Source organism: Periplaneta americana, chromosome 8 (assembly GCF_040183065.1).
Source record: "Periplaneta americana isolate PAMFEO1 chromosome 8, P.americana_PAMFEO1_priV1, whole genome shotgun sequence".
In the NCBI taxonomy this organism is placed as follows: Eukaryota; Metazoa; Arthropoda; class Insecta; order Blattodea; family Blattidae; genus Periplaneta; species Periplaneta americana.
This window is the reverse complement of record NC_091124.1, coordinates 129962199-129973089: the sequence shown is the minus strand read 5'-3', so window position 1 is coordinate 129973089 and position 10891 is coordinate 129962199. Positions and strand designations below refer to the sequence as shown.

At 32.2% G+C, this 10891-nt stretch overlaps 1 long non-coding RNA gene across 1 annotated transcript; it reads left to right on the top strand.

The window, feature by feature from the left end:
• The first annotated feature begins 4050 nt into the window (after positions 1-4050).
• On the top strand, positions 4051-9292 carry LOC138705041 (uncharacterized). The gene is made up of 4 exons (XR_011333546.1): positions 4051-4955; positions 5218-5343; positions 5567-5774; positions 6018-9292. It is a non-coding gene; the product is annotated as an uncharacterized lncRNA (long non-coding RNA).
• Positions 9293-10891: the final 1599 nt, after the last annotated feature.

Here is a 10891-nt window from a genome sequence, read left to right as displayed (position 1 = left end):
AGGGCTATATTTTATTTTGATGAGATTTAATAGTGTTAATTAAACATTTGAAATAATGTATATATGTCTTAACAGTTTACATAATTTTAATCAGAACATAGAAAGAATCCTCTATCATATCATGAATAGCAAAAAACTGAGGTCCATTCAATCTGAAATAAAGCCTAAACGTATCATCATTCAAATCGAAACCAATGTCCAAAGCTAGCCCTTGTTTTCATAAGATACAATGTGATGTTCAGATATTTCTGGCTTTAATTTTAGGCCAGCTTTTTCTTTTCATTAACAAAATATGTTTATGTAACTCCATTTCCTCATCATCTGAATACTCAGATTCAACATAGCGTTCGTACATAATTTGTAAAGTACGACAATATACGTAAATACATAACCTACAATATTTCCCCCAACGAGTGATTACTATAATCAGATAATTTTTTTCTGCGTGAAAGCAGTGCAGATGATAATAGCGAGGTGTGATCTGGCCTCGGAAACATGACGGCTTCGCTTCTTGGAATTGGTAATCCCTCATAAACCCCCATCCTCTACTCAACCCCTAGCCGCGTGGCAGAAATACAATAGATCCCAGCATTGCCAAATCTAACAGTCATTGCCTCTACCTGTTGGGTTTCACCCGTTCTCAGTGTCTTTTTAGACATTTGTCGACGGGTTGTTTTATATGGTTTTGCGCTTCAATATATCTAATTTATTCCGGCCATGATTAATGAGTGTTGGAGCAGATGATCCGCAGTCAGGCCTCCCGATTCACCTGAAGATCACGACAAGAACAAATAACACCATCGAAGAAAACATACTATCTTATTTGCAGAGGAGCGTAGCTAAGAAAACAAAGTGTTACAATAGTGTGTCTAACGTTAGAATTTCTATGCATAGAGTAATCGAAAGTTGAGGCAGTTTGATAAGTACAAGTCTTAATCATTTAACATCGGACGCAACCGGCGGAGTTGGTAAAAAAATATATATGGGGCATAGAAATTAAGAATTACAGTTCACTAACTAAAGAGAAAATAAACAAATTGAAACAGAATTCAGTAAGATAGGCGATTTTATGAATGATTTAATTCGTCGAACAGTATGTGAACAGTACGCGAAAGAGATATCGCCAACAGCAAATAAACTTGCGGAAATATTCTGGCCTGATTTGTACATTACGTTTAAGAATGTAGAAAACATTTCATTCGATTCTATCCAGCACTTTCGGAATTACCAGGAAAAGGGTTTTTAAGGAATATAGTTTGCGAAGAAGAAAAAAAAGCTCATGTCGTTTTCCACTTAACAGCTATTACAGCCAATGCCGCACTTTACATTAAAAATCATAACTTCACAACTAATACAGAGCCACTAGCATAGCTCAGTTGGCTGAGTTAACTACCGATCTGAAGTTGCACTCGGTCATGGGCTCAGTTCCCGCTTTGGCTGATTTATCTGAATGGGGGGTTTTCCGAGGTTTTTCTCAACAGTAAGGCGAATGTTAGGTAATCTATAGCGAATCCTCGCCTCATCTCGCCAAATACCATTTTGCTATCACCAATCCCATCGACACTAAATAACCTAATAATTGATACAGTGTCGTTAAATAACAAAAAAAAACTAATATACAGGTTGTTTTACCTGAATGAACTTCAATAGTTGGTGTAGAAATTTAAATTTTATATTAGGCCTATATTTTATATAACAGAATTTTAAGGTATAAGAAGTGTAATTAATTAAATCATATTCCGTATCTTATAACGCTCCTTAGGCCTACATCGAATCAGCAACTAAACTGGCAAAGAAACAAATATATTCTTTCGTGCTTTAATATGTAAAATGAATACATTTATCCATGACTGGTATCTAAACTGGTCTTTATTTCACCATCCTTAGCAACCTAAATAATGACATTATTCACAGGAGTGAATAAAAGTTTTCTAACTTACAGCAGTGAATTAAATGTTTTTTAAATCACTCTCTACATGACAACCAACATATTGGCATTAATTAAAATGAATATATATGAACTTCTTCGCCAACAACACATTACAAAGAAAAGACCTACAATTTAAAATTAAATTTACATCAGTAATGAATAAAATATTGTATAGCACACTAGAATAAACAGATTTTATGCGCTCGTGGAAATTATCATCCAAGGCGAAGTGGATAAAATCTAATTTTACTCTCTTGTAGTATAAATTGCTATTCAATGATCACAGTTTCCGAAAATTTTACCAGCGCAACATCCATAATTAAGTATAAAATTCTGGAACTTCAATAACATGAGAATTTAACACTTATTATATAATTCTGCAGTTCTTTGTTTATTTAGGCAAAACATGTTAGTGAAAATATAAATATAAAGTGTTTTTAAAACAAGTCTGTTTTAGTAATTATAAAGCAAGTCTGTTTTAGTAATTATAAAGCAAGGTAGGAGAAACTGCAGTTAGTGTCCCGCAAGAAAATTTTCGAAGTCCAATGATGGGACACTGCACATGCGCAAGACACAGACAAGTAAAGGAGCTACCACAACATAGATAAAGTGGGTGCTGTAATAGTAACATGTATTTAAACAGTTTTAGCAGGTACATTTCACAATAGCTGAGACTCAACATAACAAATGGCGGCAGTTATATTGCATGGTTTAGGGCCGTTTTCTCCAAAGTTAGTTAAACTTGGGATCAATTAAACCCGTTCAACTTTACTATTCAGTTTAAACATGCTTCCATTTTCTCCATAAATATCTGACAGCCCACCCGATGAAACTAATGTTGGCACTAGATGCTCCTGCTTCTCATGTGTATAGGGAAGACCAGGTAACTTGATACCCTAAGGGTGAAACCTAACCATTTTTCCCCCATTACTACAAATGCTAGTGGATTATGGTGATTTTCTAGTTTGAAGGTTGAATTTTCTTTTGCCAACTTCGTTTCGAATTTCGATACTGACAAATACTATAAATGGTAGTGATTTTGTAACCGGTATGTTGGCAGCTGAGGCAAATATCGACAATATTTGCCGGTACTGGAGTTCCATGAAATTAAAATTGTACTAGATTTCTCAGCCGGTTACTGGAAGATAGTGAAATTCGAACTTATTAATAATTAATTAATATTAGTATTAATATTAATACATAATAGTTATTTTATGTGTTGCGTTGTGGTTATAATTCAAGAATAGTCAGATAAGTACGAATAAATATAATATACTTGGGCGTGATAATGTACGTGGGTAATGGATAGAAATATTATTTCAAATTTTAATGAATTTCTTTCGTGTTTAGATTTTTATTACTATGTCAAAAAAATGAAATAGTGTTGCAGTGACTCCTCCAAGGAAGAAAATGTGTGGCATTCAGAGTACGCTTCAGAAATCTGTAGTTCACGTGTATAATGAGTTGAAGAAAGAAGATAATGAAGAAGGAATTATGCTAACGGAGAAGCAATTACAACCAGAATAGGAAAATTATTAGGAGTAAGTATTCTTAAGCATACATTTCAAAGTGGTATTCAGTTTTAGGAGTTTGCACTAATAATTTCATGATTGTGGTCAAACAAAACAAATTTTTAGGTTAGGCCTAGATGTATAATCAAGTCAGTGATTTTCATATTGCCAAACTAAATACATTTAAGATACTGTAATACTGCAGTAGGTGATAGCTTAAATACATTTACAAATTAGACGAACAAATAATCAAACAGCACGAAAGTAAATTTCCAGTTTTCTCTTTTGGTATTAAATTAACCGTTCAGATCACAATTTACATGCCACATCGGCCGAAGAAAATACAAGTCATATTGTAATTATTAACTTGATATTGCAGCAAATATTACATGAATGTTGGCCTGTTATGGTGCTTAAAAATAATTCAGTTTTATATAATAACTATATAGGCTAACATACTATATAAAGCATAGGAACGTTGACTCTGGCTGAATAATTTATTCATGACTGGTCTAAGTAATATTAAATATGGTGTTTCTTCAGAAAAGCTACCCCACCCAAAGTACTTGTTAAGATATAACACTCGAGAGGACGAGAACGCACTACTGGGAAACTAACCATTTCTCTTCGTCCTGGACCTCTCGCATGTTATATTGGTAATTAGTAACAAGTTTGAGGGAGGGACTACAACAATGCATTAGAATATACAGGTAAGTGTCAAAGGATTTTTGTGCTGAAAGTATTTGTGGCTGTGCACTAAAACCACGTGTTCATCACTATGTAAATATCACAGAAATCAATTAAACAAAATAAAATTATGCCTTCTTTGGTGTAGCTTTTCTGGAGAATTACCTAAATATTAGCCTACTTAAACCTATCGTAGACCCAACCTAACATGTTGATCATTTTCTATTCATATAGCTGTAAATGTTGATATTATGCATGAATTTTATGATATAACAATTTTTAGAAGTATTATGTTATTGTTTGTTATTACAGCTTGGCTTAACTACAGCCACGAAAGTGATAAATTCACACAAGGGGACCCCCACTCGTGACACCAGGAAAACATAGACTACGTAAACATCCAGTGACTGATGCTGATGATTTTACGAAAGATGCAATTGCGAGATTTATATATGACAAGTTACATAAAGGTAGGGAAGTTACAGGAATTATTGTGTTGATTTATGCAATGTAATTCTGATATTAGTCATAGGCCTATGTATAAAAATATGGCATAATTTTCATTTACTGTTACAGGGGAAGTACTAACAGCAGCAAAAGTTCTGGAACATATGAATGATGATTATGAAACATATTTATTTAGAGTATTCTTATCATCGGTGAAAAAAATTTTGAAAGAGATGAAATTTCTATGGAGCAAAGGGGATCCTTATACACATGTATGAGAAAGTGATGTTATTCGTTTTTAAGAGAATATATAAGAAATGTGGAGCGTGAGAACCCTAAACCCGTAGTATTCTTGGATGAGACTTGGATTTTTATGAATGGTAAATTTCAATGTATTGTGAGACATTGAGTGATTGAATTTTTTACTAACAAATAGATTAACATTTATGTGGAATATGAAATTGCAATTAATATAGGCTACTAGTAATGAATTCAGGTGGGAACAACATGTTTTGCAATTAATAGTTTCATATTATAACTAGAGGTTAGTTATAAAATTCTTGAACGGTTTTCCTGTCTTTAAAATTTTTGTGTCTCTTAGAGTGTCAATGTGAATTGCTTTTCTCTCTCTGTTTTTTTAAGTATGATCACCCACTTATTCATGAAATAAACCAGGTGAAGTTTCCAGTGACATGAATGGTGTTATTCATAGACCAACAAATGAGGGTGGAAGATTAGATGCCGGAACGAAAGGTGGATTTATACTCGGTAAGTTATATTGATTTATATTTTACATAAATTTGGCAAGAGAAATTTTTTAAATCAGGGTACAAAAATATAAAAATTGGTGACTAAATAAAAACGTGGGAAAGCCTTTCACCAAAGAGGATCGCATGTCATGTCATGTTATGTTATATGTTTTATTTTCTTTATTTAAATGCTGTGAATTCATGTGACGTAATTATATGCTCAGGTATAATTTTTATTGCAGGTGCTGATTTAATTTTTTCATGCAATTGAAAGAAAAGTCAGGACTACCATAGTGCTAAGAATAGCCCTGTAGTTGAGAAGTGGGTGCAAACACAGTTGTTGACCTGAGAACATTAGGGCAATGCATTATTGTCATGGATAGTGCTGCATATCATAGCAGACTTGTGAAAAATCAGCCAACAACAAAATGGAGGAAAGAACAGATACTGGTGATTGCAACTGAATATAATAGATTTGTTGTACTAAATGATAAGAGTTGTACTAAATGATAAGAGTTGATGGTGTGAAATCACCTTTTGATATTACATTGCAATATTAATTTCCATACTTTACAGTCATTATTATTATTATTATTATTATTATTATTATTATTATTATTATTATTATTATTATTATTATTATTATCTTTACTACTACTACTACTACTTATAGATGCTACTTTTTTCTTTCAGGTGAAATTGAATCTACATAAGAATCCTAAAACAACAGAGCCTTGCCAATTACTGTTCTGAAGCGGCCTTGTCTTATGTGTTGTGTCTATATACAATTAATTCTTTCAGTTTTTTTCCCCTTTAATGTAATGAAGTTGTTGGTTGATTGATACCAAGTGTTCAGCAGTTGATGTCATTTGTTATCTTGCACTCCAATATTTAACCAGATGATTGAAAGCTGTGTAAAGTTAAACAGTCAAGACAATGATCCATATCTTCATTGAGATTTCAGAAATGGCATGGGGAGATTCTGAAATATCAGTTCTTTGTAAATATTTGAGACAATCATGGCCTGTGATAATATGAGTACTGCCACTGTAGATTTTCATAGAAGTTCAGTTATTAAATTAGGTGTATTATTTTTACTATGTATTGTACTATATTTTTGTTTCGCTTAATTGATGAATTATATATGCTGTAAATTGAATAGTAGACTGTAGGTCTATAGCTTAACTGATGAATTGTATGTGCTGTAAATTAAATAGTAGGCTGTATACCACAAGTGATGAATTGTTTATGCTTGTAATGTGAAGTAATTTGCATGATATTTATTATCAGTTTCTGTATATTTCATCTGATTGAATTGTTTACACTTTTAAATTGAATTAACTTGCTTGCTATGTATTATATTTTATAGCTTAACTGATGAATAATTGTTTAGGTTTGTCAATTTAATAATCTGAGTGCCATGTACTTCATATTTTTAGTGGAGCCACCAATGTAGCTTAGTCGGTAGACTCGTTGGCCTGCAAATTCAGAGCTGCACTCGAGGGTAGTTTGGATCCCCCATTTGGTCTGATTAGTTGGTTTCTTCTGAGGATTTTCCTCCATCGTGGAGCAGACGCCGGATGGCCTATTGCAATTTTTTCATTTGCTTTAGAATCATTCCGATTTTTGTTACCACATTGTCATGTTCTGATCTTGTTATTCTTTTAACAGTGTGGTAAGATGCAGGTATAGATAACCTTACAGTAATTTTGCTACCTTTCAGCTACCTCATTACCTCCCACTCCATAAAGTTCATGGATCCACGGAAGTACCAGTCGTCGATGTAATTCGACCATTTTGCTTAAAATATTAAAACACTGTAAAATATTGAGATTTCATGCTGTTACGTCCAATACTGCAGCAAGAATATCTGATTTTGAATCTGATAGTATGACAGCCTTCTCAGATTTATGAAGTCGATACTGGAGATTTTGTAAGCTTAAAAGTGTATCTAAATTTTCACTATCAAAATTAGTCAGTGTTTGAAGTTAGTTAGTTAGTTAGTTAGTTAGTTAGTTAGTTAGTTAGTTAGTTAGTTAGTTAGTTAGTTATTTAGTTAGTTAGCTAGTTAGTTAGTTAGTTAGTTAGTTAGTTAGTTAGTTAGTGGCGTTTAAAAAGGGCGCGTCAGCTACTATGGCTATTTGCGCCCTTATCTAAAATCTTTCACTAAACACAAACACAATACAATAACCAGAATGTTTAAAAAGCTAAAAAGCGTTGTCACGGTTAAAATGGGGCAAACAAGTGTTTGAATATAATTCCCTGTAAAAGGGAATATACTGGTATTGTACTACAACACCACTACATCTATGGCTTGGTAAACAGGATCCATCTATAAAAAATACTGTATGTAGTCACTCACTGACCAGATCATTTATCGTTTCTAATGATTTTTAAAATGTCTGGAGAAGTATCACATTTCTTAACATCATCTGTTAAAGTTAACTTATATACTATTCATTTTGAAATAACTTGGGATTGTGTTTTATTAGTAAAGTTTCCCTTAATTGAGCAAGTTTGAGTTCTCCAAGTAGAGTCAAAAAGTCTGTTGGGATTTTGGCTCAGTTTATTAATATTTGTGGACTGTGATTTTTTGTTCTAGACAACCATATTATCTGCAAATGATGAGATTAACATAAGATCTATTTCTTTAGTTAGACCATCGACATTAATATTGGAAAATGTATTCCTGAAAACAACAATGTGGGAAGCCCAGATGAATCTGTCTCTATTTACATATTTGTGACAATGAATCTAATAATCAAGTCACTGACCCAGTGTAACACTTTATCATGGACACCCTAAGTTTGCAATTTCTTAAGTGATTTATATCTACAGAGCCATATGATCCTTGAAAATAAATTAAAATTGTTAAGTTGTTTTGTTTTCTGTTTAAAATATCTTTAATATCTTGACTAAAATTTAAAATCTGTCCATTTGTTGAATGCAATTCTCTAAAGTCAACCCAATAAAATGAAAGTTAGTTACTAGATTCCAGGAACCAATTCAATCTATGAAATCATCTCTTCCATAATTTTGGCTATCATACTAGTAAGTGGTATCTGTCGATAACTCGAAAAGATATTAGTTGAATAATTGCTTTTCAAAATTGATGTTATGATAGATTTTCTCCAGACAGATATTGTATTTTAGTTGAGATTACAAGATAAAAGTAGTGAGTTTGCTTGTTTGCCAACATGTTTAAGAAAATCAGCATGTGTATTGTCTGGACTTGGAGATGTTTTGGGTCTTATGTTATTAAATTAATAGTAATATTCAGTTCTTGATTAAATATTGTTATATAAAGTAGATAGTAGATTTAATATTTCTTTCAGTTTTTCCTTAATAGTCTGACGTACACAGATAAAACTAACAACCACACCATCAACTAATCTAATAGAAATTAAAATATAATTAAATGTAGAAAAAGTAATTAAAATTATAAATACACGTAATAAACCATAACCCCCTAATTTCAACAATATACTATTTTATTCCCTTTTACAGCTTGTAGATAATTATTAATTTAGTTGTTACTTATTAGCATAATATTTATTGAACTTATTGGCTATTTCACTTCGTTTGAAAGATGTTATTGTGTACAAAAAGCATTTTTTGATGATCGTTTCATGCTGTATGTTGTGTATAAATCTATGATTTCTGGCCATCTGTTCTGTGTAATCCATCTTTTGTATAGAATTAATAAAATATTCTTTTGGTAGTAATTATTTTATTAATTGAGTATTTAATTTTCACCAGCTCACATTTCTTGAATCATTTGCTTTTTCTTATTTAAATTTAGGACACAAGAGCCAAAAAGAGACTTCACAGTTATGTATCATACATTTTTTCAATGACAGACGTGGAGTTGCAGAAATAATAAGTGTAAGTGTAGCATTATTAAGCAATTTACAAACAAATGAAATCTTTAAAAAGGTATCTAGAAGTGAAATTACTTGTGGCTTTTAAGGACCAAAATTATTTTTGTAAGTTGATTTATTATTATTTCAGTTTTAGCATAGTTGTATTATCCATTTCCTTACTAATTTCAAAAGATAATCAGAAGTTCATTCGAATTCCAACCAAAAGTCAATTGGTTATTAATTTATCTACCTTTAGGAAGTACAGTATATGTACGCTGGAATCTTTGAAGTGAAGTGACAATAATTTAATTGGTCTTGGAACAGATTTGATTCTTGAATATTATATACTATACTTTGTTGTATATTTACGTCTAGTAACCTATTAATGCTAATACTAATAATAATGTAAAGGAATAAAAGATTAGAACATAGCAATACATTTCTCATTATTATTGAAACTATTTAGAATAACCTTCCAACATTAAGGTAAAGTACGGTGAGTAAAGAAGTCATTCAGTACATAGGATCGTGATTTTACTACATGTGGTGATATCTGGTAACAGTTGGCAACACTGACAAGGCGGAAATATTTGCTGTTTGGGAACTGAACTTACGTGATCCTCACTATAGGCTACACTGACAATAACTAGCCAATCAGAGCCAAGATTACTGATGGCACGTCAGATTTTCAACATGTCAGCCACAGATGACGATGTCAGCTGTTTACAGAGATTTAATGCTATAATCAAATCAACGCGAATAAAGAAGGAATGCATATCAGTTCCGTAAGTGCTTTCAGAGTGGATACATGTTATAGTGCTTATTGTGTGTGAACAGTGTTATTTGAAGACATTTCTATAAATTTAGTTGTGTTAATTTGTAATTCGTTCCTTTCTTATTTATTTTTCTTCTCTCAATATATAATATTACATACACTCACCGAAGTTTTTTGAATATTAACGAAATACAACGGGGTACACCCCCATCTGTTAGGGATGGGGTCCTAAACTCATTACATAACTATACATTAGAGAAAGAAACAACACAAAAAATGGAGACCGAGGAACTAAATTCCACTTCTACATCTAATACAAAATCGCAAAAGTTACCGGTAGTATATTATGCACAGAATTCAAGAGGACCATATGCAGTATATGTCCAATCTCAAGACAATAATATAGGCAATTTACACCCACTGAAAATAGGACGATTATTATTTAAAAGAGACCACAAAGATATTGAAGAAATTAAAAGACTAGGCAGAAATAGACTGCAGATCAACTTCACAACAGCACAGGCAGCTAATAATTTCATAGAAGACAAAGTACTAGAAACAGAGAAATTGGTGGCCTTTATTCCTAAACATAGAGTTACTTCCATCGGTGTAATACGAGGAGTCGACACTTCAATTTCTATTGAAGAGATACAAAAGGACATAAATAGTTCGGAAAAGGTATACAAAATAGAACGTTTTTATAGAAAGATGTATGTAGGGGAAGAGGTGAAATATATTCCAACTCAAACAGTGAAGATTACTTTTGAAGCACAAAAATTACCTTGGTATATTACGTTATACTTTGTTAGATACGAGGTAGAGAAATATAGATTTCCTGTTCTACAATGCAAAAATTGCCAGAGGTATGGGCATCACGAAAAACAATGCAGAGGACAATCCAGATGTGTGAAGTGTGGAGAAAATCATAC